The 12,338-nt window shown below is 42.9% G+C and overlaps 1 long non-coding RNA gene across 1 annotated transcript; it reads left to right on the forward strand.

Annotated features, from left to right (window-relative positions):
- The first annotated feature begins 105 nt into the window (after positions 1-105).
- Positions 106-11,810, forward strand: LOC137856516 (uncharacterized). The gene is made up of 3 exons (XR_011096532.1): positions 106-5,817; positions 6,288-9,684; positions 11,400-11,810. It is a non-coding gene; the product is annotated as an uncharacterized lncRNA (long non-coding RNA).
- Positions 11,811-12,338: the final 528 nt, after the last annotated feature.

The following is a 12,338-nucleotide window of genomic DNA, read 5'->3' on the forward strand; positions in this document are numbered from 1 at the left end:
ACCTCAGCCTGAAGTGCTGCCAGACAGTGTCAGTAAACAAAGAGCTGTGAACTAATTCACGTAACTTAAAAACAGTGTTTCTCCTAAAGCTCATATTAACTTTTTGGGAAGTACTATGAGAATTTGGCAATTTGATGCATCTTTGAAAATGTGTGTAGCAACAGCTTTGATATGCTTGGGAACTTGTGCTGAATTGTTTCTTTTCTTTTCTTTTCTTTTCTTTTCTTTTCTTTTCTTTTCTTTTCTTTTCTTTTCTTTTCTTTTCTTTTCTTTTCTTTTCTTTTCTTTTCTTTTCTTTTCTTTTCTTTTCTTTTCTTTTCTTTTCTTTTCTTTTCTTTTCTTTTTTTCTTTTCTTTTCTTTTCTTTTCTTTTCTTTTCTTTTCTTTTCTTTTCTTTTCTTTTCTTTTCTTTTCTTTTCTTTTCTTTTCTTTTCTTTTCTTTTCTTTTCTTTTCTTTTCTTTTTCTTCTTGATATACAGCTTTTTTGTTTTGTTTTGTTTTGTTTTGTTTTGTTTTGTTTTCATACAAAATTCCCAGTGTGCCAGAAGATACTGGAAAGGTGTGAAAACCAAGTAAGGATCTGCACAGGTTCTTCTTCATCTCCAGTAGTACATCTTCTCCCCAAACTATCAATTGTGAAAGAATTTAATGAAATGTGCACAAGAGAAATAGGGAATAGAGCAATTGTTTGAATGTGACAGATATAAAGGTGAAGAGAGAAAGAGCTTATTTAACTTCCACACTGAAATATGTGACTTGAGAAAAGAAATGAGGATTTAGGGGGCTTAGTTTAGAAAGAAGTTCTTTTTCTTACAATAAAATTTGATTATTCATATTCAAATTAGAAAGTTTTTGCCACAGTCATTTCTTAATCTTACAGACTAGTAGGAAATAATTTGGGTAACATGAAAACAGATAATACAGGCTATATAAACTGGCCATCCACAAGCTGTGCGCACTCACCTTTGAAAACCTTGTCAAGAGGTTTTGGAAGGTATCGGTGGCATCTCTAAACCACAGGGGGTGGTGTGGCAGTTGGGGCTGTGTGTGGCGCTGCCCTGAGTGGTGGCCAAAGGCTTTGGTGGGAAAGCAGGACCCTGCTGAGCCTCAGCCTGGATCATCTGCCCATGGGCAGTCAGGAGCAAGCTGCAGCTCTGATAAAGCTGTCAAACACTCGCTGTTTAGTTTGCCTAGGAGTTCAGTGTCTCTTAAGACTTCAGTGTGTGTTTCTTGCAGAGGGACCAGGAGATTGGGCTCTAAACTCTGTTGGAGGGATGCTAGGTGGTTTTCATTTTACGTAGGTTAAATCAGGATATACCAGTTGTTCTTCAGACTTCTATTCAAAAGTAAGTACATTTAAAGGAAAAAAAAAAAAAAGTAGCATTTAAATAAAGGAGAGCAACGAGCATGTGTCCAGGGGCCGTGGCACCTCAGATAAGTACAAAGGCAAGTCTAGCAGAGTGCTAGCATGGATAGCTGATTTCTTCATGTGTTAGTTTTGCCCAGTGCTTGGTATTACCAGGAATCCAGGAGATGTTTAGCCAGAGCCAGTAGAATAAAAGATATATTGGAATATAATGCTGATAGGTGTTCGGGATCTCATATCCCCAAATATATTGGGAAACAGTGACACCAATCAGCACATAACAGCAAACACAAATCTATTTGCCATGTTCCAATAGCATATATATTCAGTAATAACATATATGTCAGGACAGCTGGATTAATCTTTTCACCTGGATTTATGAACCTGTTAACAAGCCTTCCTGCTCTCTTTGAAGGAGGTTGGTAAAAACACCATAATTTAATCGTACAGATTTTGGCCTTAGCACTCTCAATGAGAGGCTTTGTGGCTGGCTGAGGGTGTAGAGCCGTGTCCTTGAAAGTGGGTATTGCAAAAATATGTATGCCATGAATTAAAATTTGAGTGAGTTCGGGCAGCTAGTTTGTCTGCTCTCTGGTAACAAACTCTATAGGGACAAATATTTGTAAAGAGTTAAAGTCAAACCCTGACGCAAAAGTACTCAGCGAAACAGAAACATATATTTGCTACACGACTATTTTTGCTCTCCCAGCCAAGGGCTGGAACCAGTCCCAAGCATGACCCATCAGAGCTGAGTAAGTCTCAGTCTGGAAAATAAGTATTTGTTTACAAACTGACTTGGTAGATAATTAATTATACATGTACTTATTGAAATAATTGGTAAATTAAACATTTGTGTGGATGTTTGGAGGATGGTGCTTACAACTACAATTTAAAGAGCAAAATAATTCTTTCTGGAATGGTAGAAGAAGAAATACGTTTGAGGAAATTGCAGTTGGTCTCAGATATCCTGCAAATTAAAAGAGACTGGATGCATCCATCACTGGATGCATTACTCGTTGAGAATGAGTTGTTCCAGCTCCAGGTGTGGATGAAAGACTGAATTTAAACTGATGGAAAATTACACAGAGCCATAACTGTGAGGTTTAAAATTCAAGTAGGTGAAAGCTCAGAAAATGAAAAAAAAAAAAAAGTTATTTCCACATGGCTGAATTGAGATAACAGCCCAGGATGAGTTCACTTTGATTCAGCCTTGGTCTGAGCAGGTAATTGCTTGGAGGGAATGAAAAAGCCAAATTTTCAGAGTGCACAGGAAGAAAGAGGAGACAAAAGGATAACGTTAGCAGCACAGCTTCAGACTTGAGAAAATATTTTGGAGTTAAGGGAGCTAAGTTGTGGTGGAAGCTTTGGGCAAGGCCTCTTCTGCCTGATTTTTCATCAGTTTTCCATTTCCAGGAATTTAAAGTCAGGAAATGGGATGTTAGCTAACATCCATAACCAAAGCTTGCGAATTTTTGTTGTTGTTTTGTTTTTGTCAAAGTTAGTGAGCTTTAAAAGTACACTTCAAAGAAGATTTTACTAACTTGCATGTTTTCCACCTGGATCCCGAAATCAGACTGGCAGGGAGAGATGATATCTGCAGCAGTAAAGCAGGAAACAGTAGCTGCTGTAGCCCACGTGGAACACACATCCCAGAAAATAAGTCTTTTCAGGGCTCAGATTTGAATATGTATTTACAATGTCCTTTTCAAAGGAAAGGGACGTTATTAATCTTCATCGCTTTCCAGGAAAAAGGAAGTTTGCTGAGTGATGGTTCACTGCAGATAGTTTGAACAGCTGTACAGACGGCTCCTTCTCTTCCCTTCCTTTAGGGTATGATTTCTTCCTTCATCTCTTTCTAAGTCTCCAACCCTATAATGTTCTTCGCTGAAACTGTGCCACCTCTTCTGCACTGATCACTCCCTATTACACCTTGATGCCTACCTGCGCTAAAAACGTCAATTAAATTCCTTCCTCTGCTAATGAGTCTGTATGCAAAGCTATTTATAGGTGTAAACCTTTCCTTGAGCACCTTTGCCTCACATTCTTTTCACTTAAACCCTTACAAAATTACAGAGCTCCTTCCTCCTCAATCATGTGTTTCACCTACATTTTATTCTTGCTTTCAGAAAGCTTGGATCCCTTCCTCCCCACTTCATGGCGTTGCTCACTGGGTATGCTTTACTTTCAGTCTCTGTGAGACGATGCCTCACTGCTCCAGCAAGCCGTATTTAGGAGAGATTTATTGCAAACTAACCACAGCCCCTATGTTTATTTAAGTTGCTGTTGTGTTTGGTCTCCATCAAGTCAGAGCAAGTGGCTGCTTTCCTGCTTCTCACTTACAGGCTTGTGTAAAACGTCGTTTTGAGTAGGTATTGTAAAACATTGCACGGCGAAGATAATCCATTTGGGTAGGTCTGAAACAAGGGGCTCGTCTCCCTGGCCATAAGGAAGACTCTCACACAGGCTGTGGGAATGACTGCTGTGGTCAGGCTAGATGCTCAGCGAGAGGTTTTGTACCCTGGTTAAGTGCCTGACAGGAAAGCTCACGCTGACACTACAGCATAACTCAGTTTACCGTGAAGGCTGGTGGGAATGCCATCAATTTTTGTCCAGGTGGCACTCACGGATCTTCCATTTCTTGCATGCTAGAAGCTATCCTGCTGCAGGCAGCCACGTGTTGATAAGAGCTGTATAAACTCATGTCCTGATGCGTTACGGGGAGCCTGGATCGACGCCACCCCTGGGGGCAGCTTTGATACGGGGGGTGGGTCCCCTACATGGACAAGGGGCAATTTGGGAGCCTTTCCTTGGAGCCAGGATGCAGCTGGAGGAAGGCAACCCCTTCACCTACTTACCCATTTTTGGGGCAGGGGAGGGAGGGATGATGCTGTGGGGTTGTGAATCACTCACATGTCCGGCTGGTCCAGCAGAGGGTGCTTTGACACAGAGGAGCCTCATGTGTGCGGTTCCTGGCACCCAGGTGCAAGTGCTCCTGCATCCGAAAACAGCAGTCTGACCAGAATTCGCTTCCAGCAGTTAGCAAATAAACACGGCAATGGGTTTATTAGAGCAAATTTGTGATGCAGGAGGCTTTTGGCATTTCTTGTTTGTGTCTGGACGAGGCATCTCAAGGCGGCAGGTGCAGAATTGTTGTGTTGGATAACAAAATGTTCCCTCTTTGCCTCTCCACCTTCCCAATCATAGGATGTTTCAGTAAGTGCTAAAAAATACGCTCACCCTGAAGTATAGCGCCAGGGATATGATCTTGGAGGAATTATTAATCTAAAACCTCGAAAGGTTTTTGAATTGAATTTACAAGGCACCTGGAACTGACCCCCTGTAACACAGAATAAGCTTTATTTATTACTTTGAAATGTCTTGTTTGATTTTTAAACCAGTGGTCTGCATGTAGAAAATTAAAGCTCTATGAAATGAAATTTGGTCACTTGTGCAAACAGGGCCTTGAAGATGAAAAGAAGCTTATGACCATGCTTTCGACTGCTCAAACTCCGCTCCTTGCAGCCAGTCCCACTGTGTAAGCATGTTGCCTTTTCAGGTTTCATTTATACATCCCAAAAATGTGTCAGACTTGTAAATGTTAAAGTGTGCACTCTGGAACAATTCCTTGCTCCTCCTCTGCTCAGCCTGCCTCTGGGCAGAGCCGCAGGCAAACTCTCCCCTGGTCGTGACCAGGCTTTAGAAAATAGCCATTTAAAAAAAAATAATAATAAAATAAATAAAGAAAAGCCAAGCTGTTTTATTTCATGCAGAGGTAGATCTGAATCATGACCAAAAATGTCTATTTTCAGGTATTTCTAGCGTGATTGAAGGTTACGTACAGGCCAGTTTAGATGCAGAGTGGGAAATGATGGCTAATTTAAGAAGGGTTCTGCGGCAGGGAGACACTGCTTATTGAAATCCAGATAGGACTCCCACCGGCTTTGCGTGCCCCTGTGCAATGTGTATTTTAATCTCCTGCTGCTCGCAAACCATTCATTTTCTATGATTTTTATATGCTGCTGCATATACAACTGTAAGTATTCTAGGCAGGCTCAGCTTAACATCCTAGTTGTGCTAATATTTTTGTACTTATTGTTGTTTGAGGTACTTGTTTTTCCTTGCTATAAATGTTTTTTTCATTTGAACTGGTTTGCAACCTGCCTATTTCTTTGTTCTGCCTCCTCTGATGTTGTCAAATAGCATTCAACAAGGGGTAACAGCAAAGCGTGCCAGTCATGCCCCTCTGCAGACACGTGCACTGGTCCTTGCTTGGGAGGGAAGGATCCAGGATTGCTCCCTCATTCAGAAAAAACAAAACAAAACAAAACAAAAATTAATCTTGCTAAAATTCCTTATATCATTTACATCATTGTTTTAAACATGCTGCAAAAAGAGAGGAATCGCTTCCAGTGAAGCCACTGGGTCAGTCCCAGGACTCAGCATTAGCTCTGGGTAAGTCTCAATTGCTCTCTTTCTTCTTCTTTTTTTTTTTTTTCTTTTTTTTTTTTCCTTTAATTTTTATTTTCATTGATCACTTACAGTCACATGAATTCTTGTTCTTGTTTACCACATTTTATGTTAGCAGAGTAATTTATTTTCCCAGTGACCTTAACTCCTGAATCAATTTAACTAAGTCCTGCGATAGGAGTTTTGTCCTCCTGTGCTGTAACTCGAATTAAAAGAGAAAAGATCATTCACAGACAGTACGGGTATTTCAGCAGCTTGTTTCATTTCTCTCCTTGGCAGAAGTGAAAAACTTGCAAATTCATTAGCCTGGAATAGACAAGTGATGTACAGAAGGATTGGCAAACAGCACAATTTCACAGAGTTAGGTCCCATGGCACTGCTGCAAACTAATTTCTCCCAAGAGCTTCTCCTTCTCAAACACGTTTACATTTGTTTTTGTGTTTATTTTATTACAGAAAACACAAAATACAGAATCCCCACACGCAGCTCCTGGGAACCCTGCTGGCAATTTCCCACTGCTTCAGAAGGAGAAGGGAAGAGACCTCATGCTTGCTCTAGGGCCGGTTCTGGGCAAAGCCTGCGGTGCCTCCTCACACAGCTCTCCCCCATTCTCTCCAGTCTGCACGCATCTTTCTTGACCCCAGGGGACCAGGATCCCTCAGGATTCGCCCCATTTCCTAAGGGCTGCTCTGCCCCTCGGGGCTGCTTGCCTGCTGCGGAGTTTCTTCAAAGCCAAAGTTTCACAGCAGTACGCAGTGTTAATCTATGAAATATCAAGAAGTTGTGCTTGAATGTTAAAAACTTCTCAGAGGAAAAGTGTCTCTGGGCGTTTAATCCCTAGGGGATGGGAGGAAACTGGCCTAGGAGTCTCTCTGCTCTCATGTACCTTTCTGAGTCTTCTCAGGAGGGTGCTGTCATCCATCCTGTTTAGTGCCTGTAACATTGTCCTGCTGCTGAGATTTCTTTGGTATCCTCACCACGTTACACAGGACAGCCTCACTGGGCAGACCCCTCGTTGTTTGGCTCAGGTTTGGGTCACATTTCTGCAGCAGCACCGTGTACCTCGCTCACGCTTATCTCCAGGGGTAGCCGGGAAGCATCAGGTAGGTTTTTACTCATGGTAGTGTAAGGGAGGAGTGCAGCATTGCACCGTGTGGCATCCATCGCTTTTCAATTTTAGCAGGGTAAAACCAGCACTCCTTCCCTCTCAGAATGCCTGCTGGCCTCCTCTTTAGGGCTACATACCCGGGTGATTAAAGAAAGCCACAGAGACATTCACTTTCTTCTGATGATTGTACCCGTATCTCTCTGATGTCCTCGTTTGCAGTCCCTGCCTTGCTCCCACCTGATCTTAGCTCTTGCCTAGAGAGCAGGAATCTGGGGGGCTGGGAGGGTTTTCCCCTTATTAGCCTGTCTGAAAGGGCTGTCAAGCAGGTAGCTTTCCTCTGGCAGCTCTGCAGCTTTTGGCAGCCAGGCACTCTCCCAGGCATTTTCTCCTTGCTCTCCCAGGCATTTTCTCTCCCGTTTTGCCCATTCCCCTGTTGAGCACTCAGCTCGCGGCCTGCAGCTGCCACGCTGCCCTGTGGAAACACGCTCCGAATTACGCCTCATCCACGCCCTCCACACTGCAGGTTCATTGCAACACAGTGCTCCTGCTGCAAACTTGCTTCTTTTTTTTTTTTTTTTTCTTCAAATTCTGTCCAGAAAACCTCAGTTCGGGTTATCTGTTCGTGCCATTTGATCTCGGAGTACAAGCTAAATGTCTCCAGTGGGTCACACAGCAAGGGTTGTTTATTTTGGTTTCTGTGCTCAGAAAGGAAAACCAGTACTTATCACTGAGAATCTCGTGCAGGAAAAGGGCTCTTTCCCATGGCTTCTCCAAAAAAGTATTTAGCATTTAATTTAGAGGTTGTTTTTAAAAATTGTCGTTGTGCTTTAGAAGCTGGGCCTCACAGAAACTGTTCAGGCATCTCAGCACCTCATCTCCTCCCGGACAGAAAGGAAGGAAGAAGAGGAACACAAGAGGAATCCATTGCTTTCTCCCAAATATCTGCACGCCTCCTTCCACCAGTGCTCACCTTCCATGAACACCCCTTTGCACACCTGCAAGCTCCTGCAGATGCAAACACGCGACAGTCCCTGTCCTGAGCCCTGGGAAGTGGTGTTCCCTCTCTTCTGCGACTGTGAGGAGACAGAAAATGAAATGACAGCAGGGCAGGCAAATTACAAATCCTTTGATACCTGCTTCAGAGGTTTGTGCCCTGCTTTTCTTGGTCTCCTCTCGCAGGATGGCCTGGGCGAGGTATTCATTTCCCCTGCAGTAGCAGCCCCGGCCCTCCTGGCTCCTCCAAAATAACCACCCTGGGAGAGCGTGGCTGCAGCACTGACGTCCTTGCCTTCCAAGTTGTGATAGCAAAACCCCAGGCGGGTTTGGGATGGTGGTTGTTTTCCTTTATTTTATAAACAAATATCCTTTTTTAAAAATTGCTTTATTTGAATCCTGATGCCTCAGGAGTGGGAAAAGGAGTTAGCACAAGAACAAGGTAAAGCTTCCATTAAAGTTCGAGCCCAGAAAGCTGAAAACACAGTAACTTGGGATCTCGATTTGGGATGAAAGCTGTGATCTTTTTTTTTGTCTTTTCCCTAAATGTCAGATTCCAGAAAGTTTTTAGGGAAAAAATAATAATTTTTTTCTGTGGTTTCCAGGTCTAGCAGGCAGAAGGAAGCTAAATAACCCCTCATTCAGCGAAGCACCATGTCTGGAGAGAGGGGGCAGCCAGGTGCAATCCAGACCCAGGCTCACAGGACACCGCAGAGCCCTCTCCCCCTTCTGAACGTGCAGGCAGCAGCATCCCAAGTGCCTTCACCTCTCTCACCCCCTTTTTGGGAGGGTTGGCAGCAACCGAGAAAGGCAGGTCAGCGAAAAGCCTGAACGTGGGCTGAGCATCCGTGGCCGTTTTGTGCTGCAGAGCGGAGGCTGCAAACTCTCCCACCATCCAGGAGCGATTCCTCGAGGCATCTCTTGTGTGTGTCTGCTGGGTGACCTCCACATGGAGCGAGGACAGCTGCCTTTGAGCGAAAGCTGAGTGAGGTAACGAGCAGCAGGAGCTCTGCTAGAAGAGGAGTCGTGCTTGGAGGATGAGATCACACAAGCCCAGTAATTACGTACTACCCTCTAATTAGGACATCGAGATTTGCATTTTGTGGCTTTGAAAACAAGTTTAAGAAGTGCTAAAGTAGTAGTTACTCCAAAGTTTAGGATTCATAAAGTGGTCCTGCTGGCGAAATATATATATATGGAACAGATCGTCTCTCGTTTAACCATTTACATGGCCAATGAAGAGATCAGCTGTAGTTAAAATACCAACACATTTTCCTTTGGGTCTGTCTATGTATTGGCTTTAGAAGTTTTCCGTGTTGGTAATAACTACAACAATATCTGACTCACGCTGCAACTGAGGAAGATGCTTAAAGAAAGAACAGATGAGTCACTCTTTAATGAATACTGCTCCTTAAAGTTTTATAACTTAACTCGACTTCATCGTTTTAATTGTTCCTCCCTCTACAGAGCTAGAATCGTTGTAAGGTATACATTGCTTAACAGTGTAAACAGTCTGCGTGAATTCAAGGAAAACTGCTTGTACTCTGCTGCAATTTATGACTGCTGCCACGGACAGGAATAGATCCAGGCGAGCGCGCCTTGCAACAGCTCAGCCAAGCGGCAACGGGACTGGAAGTTTCACACTCAAAGCCCTTGTAAAGAGTTATGGAAGTCGGTGAATAATACCACTGTACAGTTTTGAACAAGTGAAGGCTTGTTCTGCATCTAAATGGAGAATGCCAACAAAAAGAGTAAGAGATGATGAATTAAAGGGGTAGCTAGCAGATATTTGAGCAGGACTTTGCAGGAAATGTTAAATAAATGAATGTTAAATGAATACTTCGAGCTCTGGAGACCCATAAAACTACCACCACTGCCTTGCCCAGGAGGTGTCTGTCTTATGCAGGCAATTTCAGTAAAACCAAGAAAGTTTGGAAATTTCAATGTGTTTACTTCAGACAGATGGTGAGGACAGAGATAATGGGGTTTGGTTCTGATGGAAATGGGGCCATCGGTGTTGAGAGCTCATCAGTGACTGCACTTCAGCCCAGTGTTATCAGGAGGGGAAAAAAAAAAAAAAAAAAAAAAAAAAAACCACACACACTAAAATCCATCTACAAACATGCTGTGGCTAACAGCAGGCTCGCAGCTGACCGGCTACAAGCACTTACACGCATCTCACCACGAAGATGGGCTGTTTCTATCCTATGTCCAGAGTTTGGAGAATGAATTGGTCCGATACATTGCAATGCTACACTCTCGGCTCTGTTGGCTTCTGCACGTGCTGAGTCTTTGCTAGTTATTATCCCGAGCACTTTCATTCCTTTGATGTATTTGCAAAGGAAGGTCTACATAAGTGCAGGGCAGCTCTTAACACTGCAGAGCCTGCCGTCCTGTAGCATTAAGCTTATCAGCAGGGCTGAAGGACAGTTTACTTAAAACAATGGTCTGGACTTTTTCTTTTCAACCGATGTTATTGTTTCACTCATTCAAAAAGCAAGTGACACCTGCGTAAAAGCAAGCTGTTCATGTCTGGTGAGCACCCATCGTGCTGCAGGCTGTGGGTTTTTCACTGCTGAGTTATTTTCAGCACATCCAGAGAGCAGTGGCAAGTGCGTGCTGCATGCTGGCTTGGACAAGGCCTTTTGAAGGTAGCATCCTGAAAAAAGTCATGTTCTGTAAACTCACTTTATGCTTTGGTTGCAATTTCACAGCTCTGCTCGCAACACAAATTCAAGATCTGCAACAGATACTTGCAAGCAGTGAACAATAAATAAATGCCAGTTGTATGTTCCCTTAAAAGCCTTCTGATTTTGCGAGCAAACTCAGGTGCTACATTTTAGAAAAAATAGCTCCAACAGACACCAAATATTCACATGGGAACTCTGCAATTAATATATTTAGGTGTTTCTGTGCATAAATGTATGGATACTTTTGATAGGTTTTATTGATCTCTACGGAATCTGAGCAGTAAAGGTAGCCAGTGCCAAACCTTGCAGGAGGCACTGCAGGGGTTGGTTTTTCCAGGGTGTGACACAGACTTTGGGTCAGATACTTATTTTTTTTTCCTTTTCTCTTGTAAATGCCAGCATTGTACATCTCCCAGCCACCCCAAACACTGGGCTGAACCAAACCTAGGATGCCTGGTACTTTGTGTAAAATCCCAAAGGAGAAAAATACCAGCTCCCCCACCCCTGCAAACCCTTTATCTGGGACCTTTGAAGTGCTTTTAGCAGTAATAAATTACTCTGTGTAACACACTCCAAAATCAATATTTTCTATTAGTTTCCTTTATTTCCTTTACCCACTCCCAGTTTGAAGGCTAGGTGAGTTAGATGTAAAACACAGAAGAAGCCACGTGGCTTGTTTTACACAGGTGCAGCTGAATTTCTTATCGTTTGACACTGGAGCTCATGCAGTTAAGTGTTGGTGTTTCATCCTTTTTTTATTTTATTTTTTTTTTTAGGGAAATGCAGTACCTCTGTGAATGGTAAATTATAACAGCGTGATCTGAACTGGCAACACCACGCCCTGCAATTTCCCTCTTCCCAGAGGCTCCGGACGGCTTTGTCCAGGTAGGATGCGGGGAACCTGAGTGCAGGTTCTGTTTCTTACGGGAGATGCAGAGATTGGGATTTCCTAAGTGTAAATGTAAATAACCAGGACATCCAAGCACTGCCTGAGCTACACTCAGTTCATACAGATTCACACACAAAAACACAAAGAAAAGGCAGATAATGCTTCTGCTTGGCATGTGAAAATATGAACTGGGCAGAGGTTTCCTGGGAAGCGACAGGCAGCGTAGCCACAGTGTGGTCCCATTGCCAGGGAACGGCTCCTCTTCCTCGGCAGCTGGGCCTGATGGCAGCACGATCTGGATGGGGGTTACAGATCAATAAAACACAGAGAGGTATTTTGTTTTGAACCAAAAGTTAAAATTTTATTTGGAATATCAATATACCAAAAAAAATAAAAATAAAAACTTCCTTTTATGTAGTGAAATAGCCATTTGAAAATGGTAAAATAAAGATATTTCTCATACTATTCTCTCCCAGCTATTGTACATGTATTTTTATTTTTTTTTTTTGTATTTTTTTTTATTATTATTATTTTATTTTCTGAACAGAAATCTAGCTTGAGCTTTAAGGCTCCTTAAAGCCTAAAGCATGTAGTGGCTCTTTTGAGAAAGCAGATAAGTCAATCAAAGCTGTGTTTCTTCAGCAGACAGGCCTGTTTGAAGCTCTCCAGAGCTGGACAGATGTGAGACTTCTCAGGAAGCTGCTGTTTCAGGGGAATATTATTTTTTTACCCATTGGGAAATGCTCTCTAATCCCACTTCATGCAGCATTTTATCAAGCTTTATGATGCACTGGGGAGGCCCCTGGTCCCCCTTCGCTGTAGTGCT

The sequence above is a fragment of the Anas acuta genome, chromosome 4 (genome assembly GCF_963932015.1).
Source record: "Anas acuta chromosome 4, bAnaAcu1.1, whole genome shotgun sequence".
In the NCBI taxonomy this organism is placed as follows: Eukaryota; Metazoa; Chordata; class Aves; order Anseriformes; family Anatidae; genus Anas; species Anas acuta.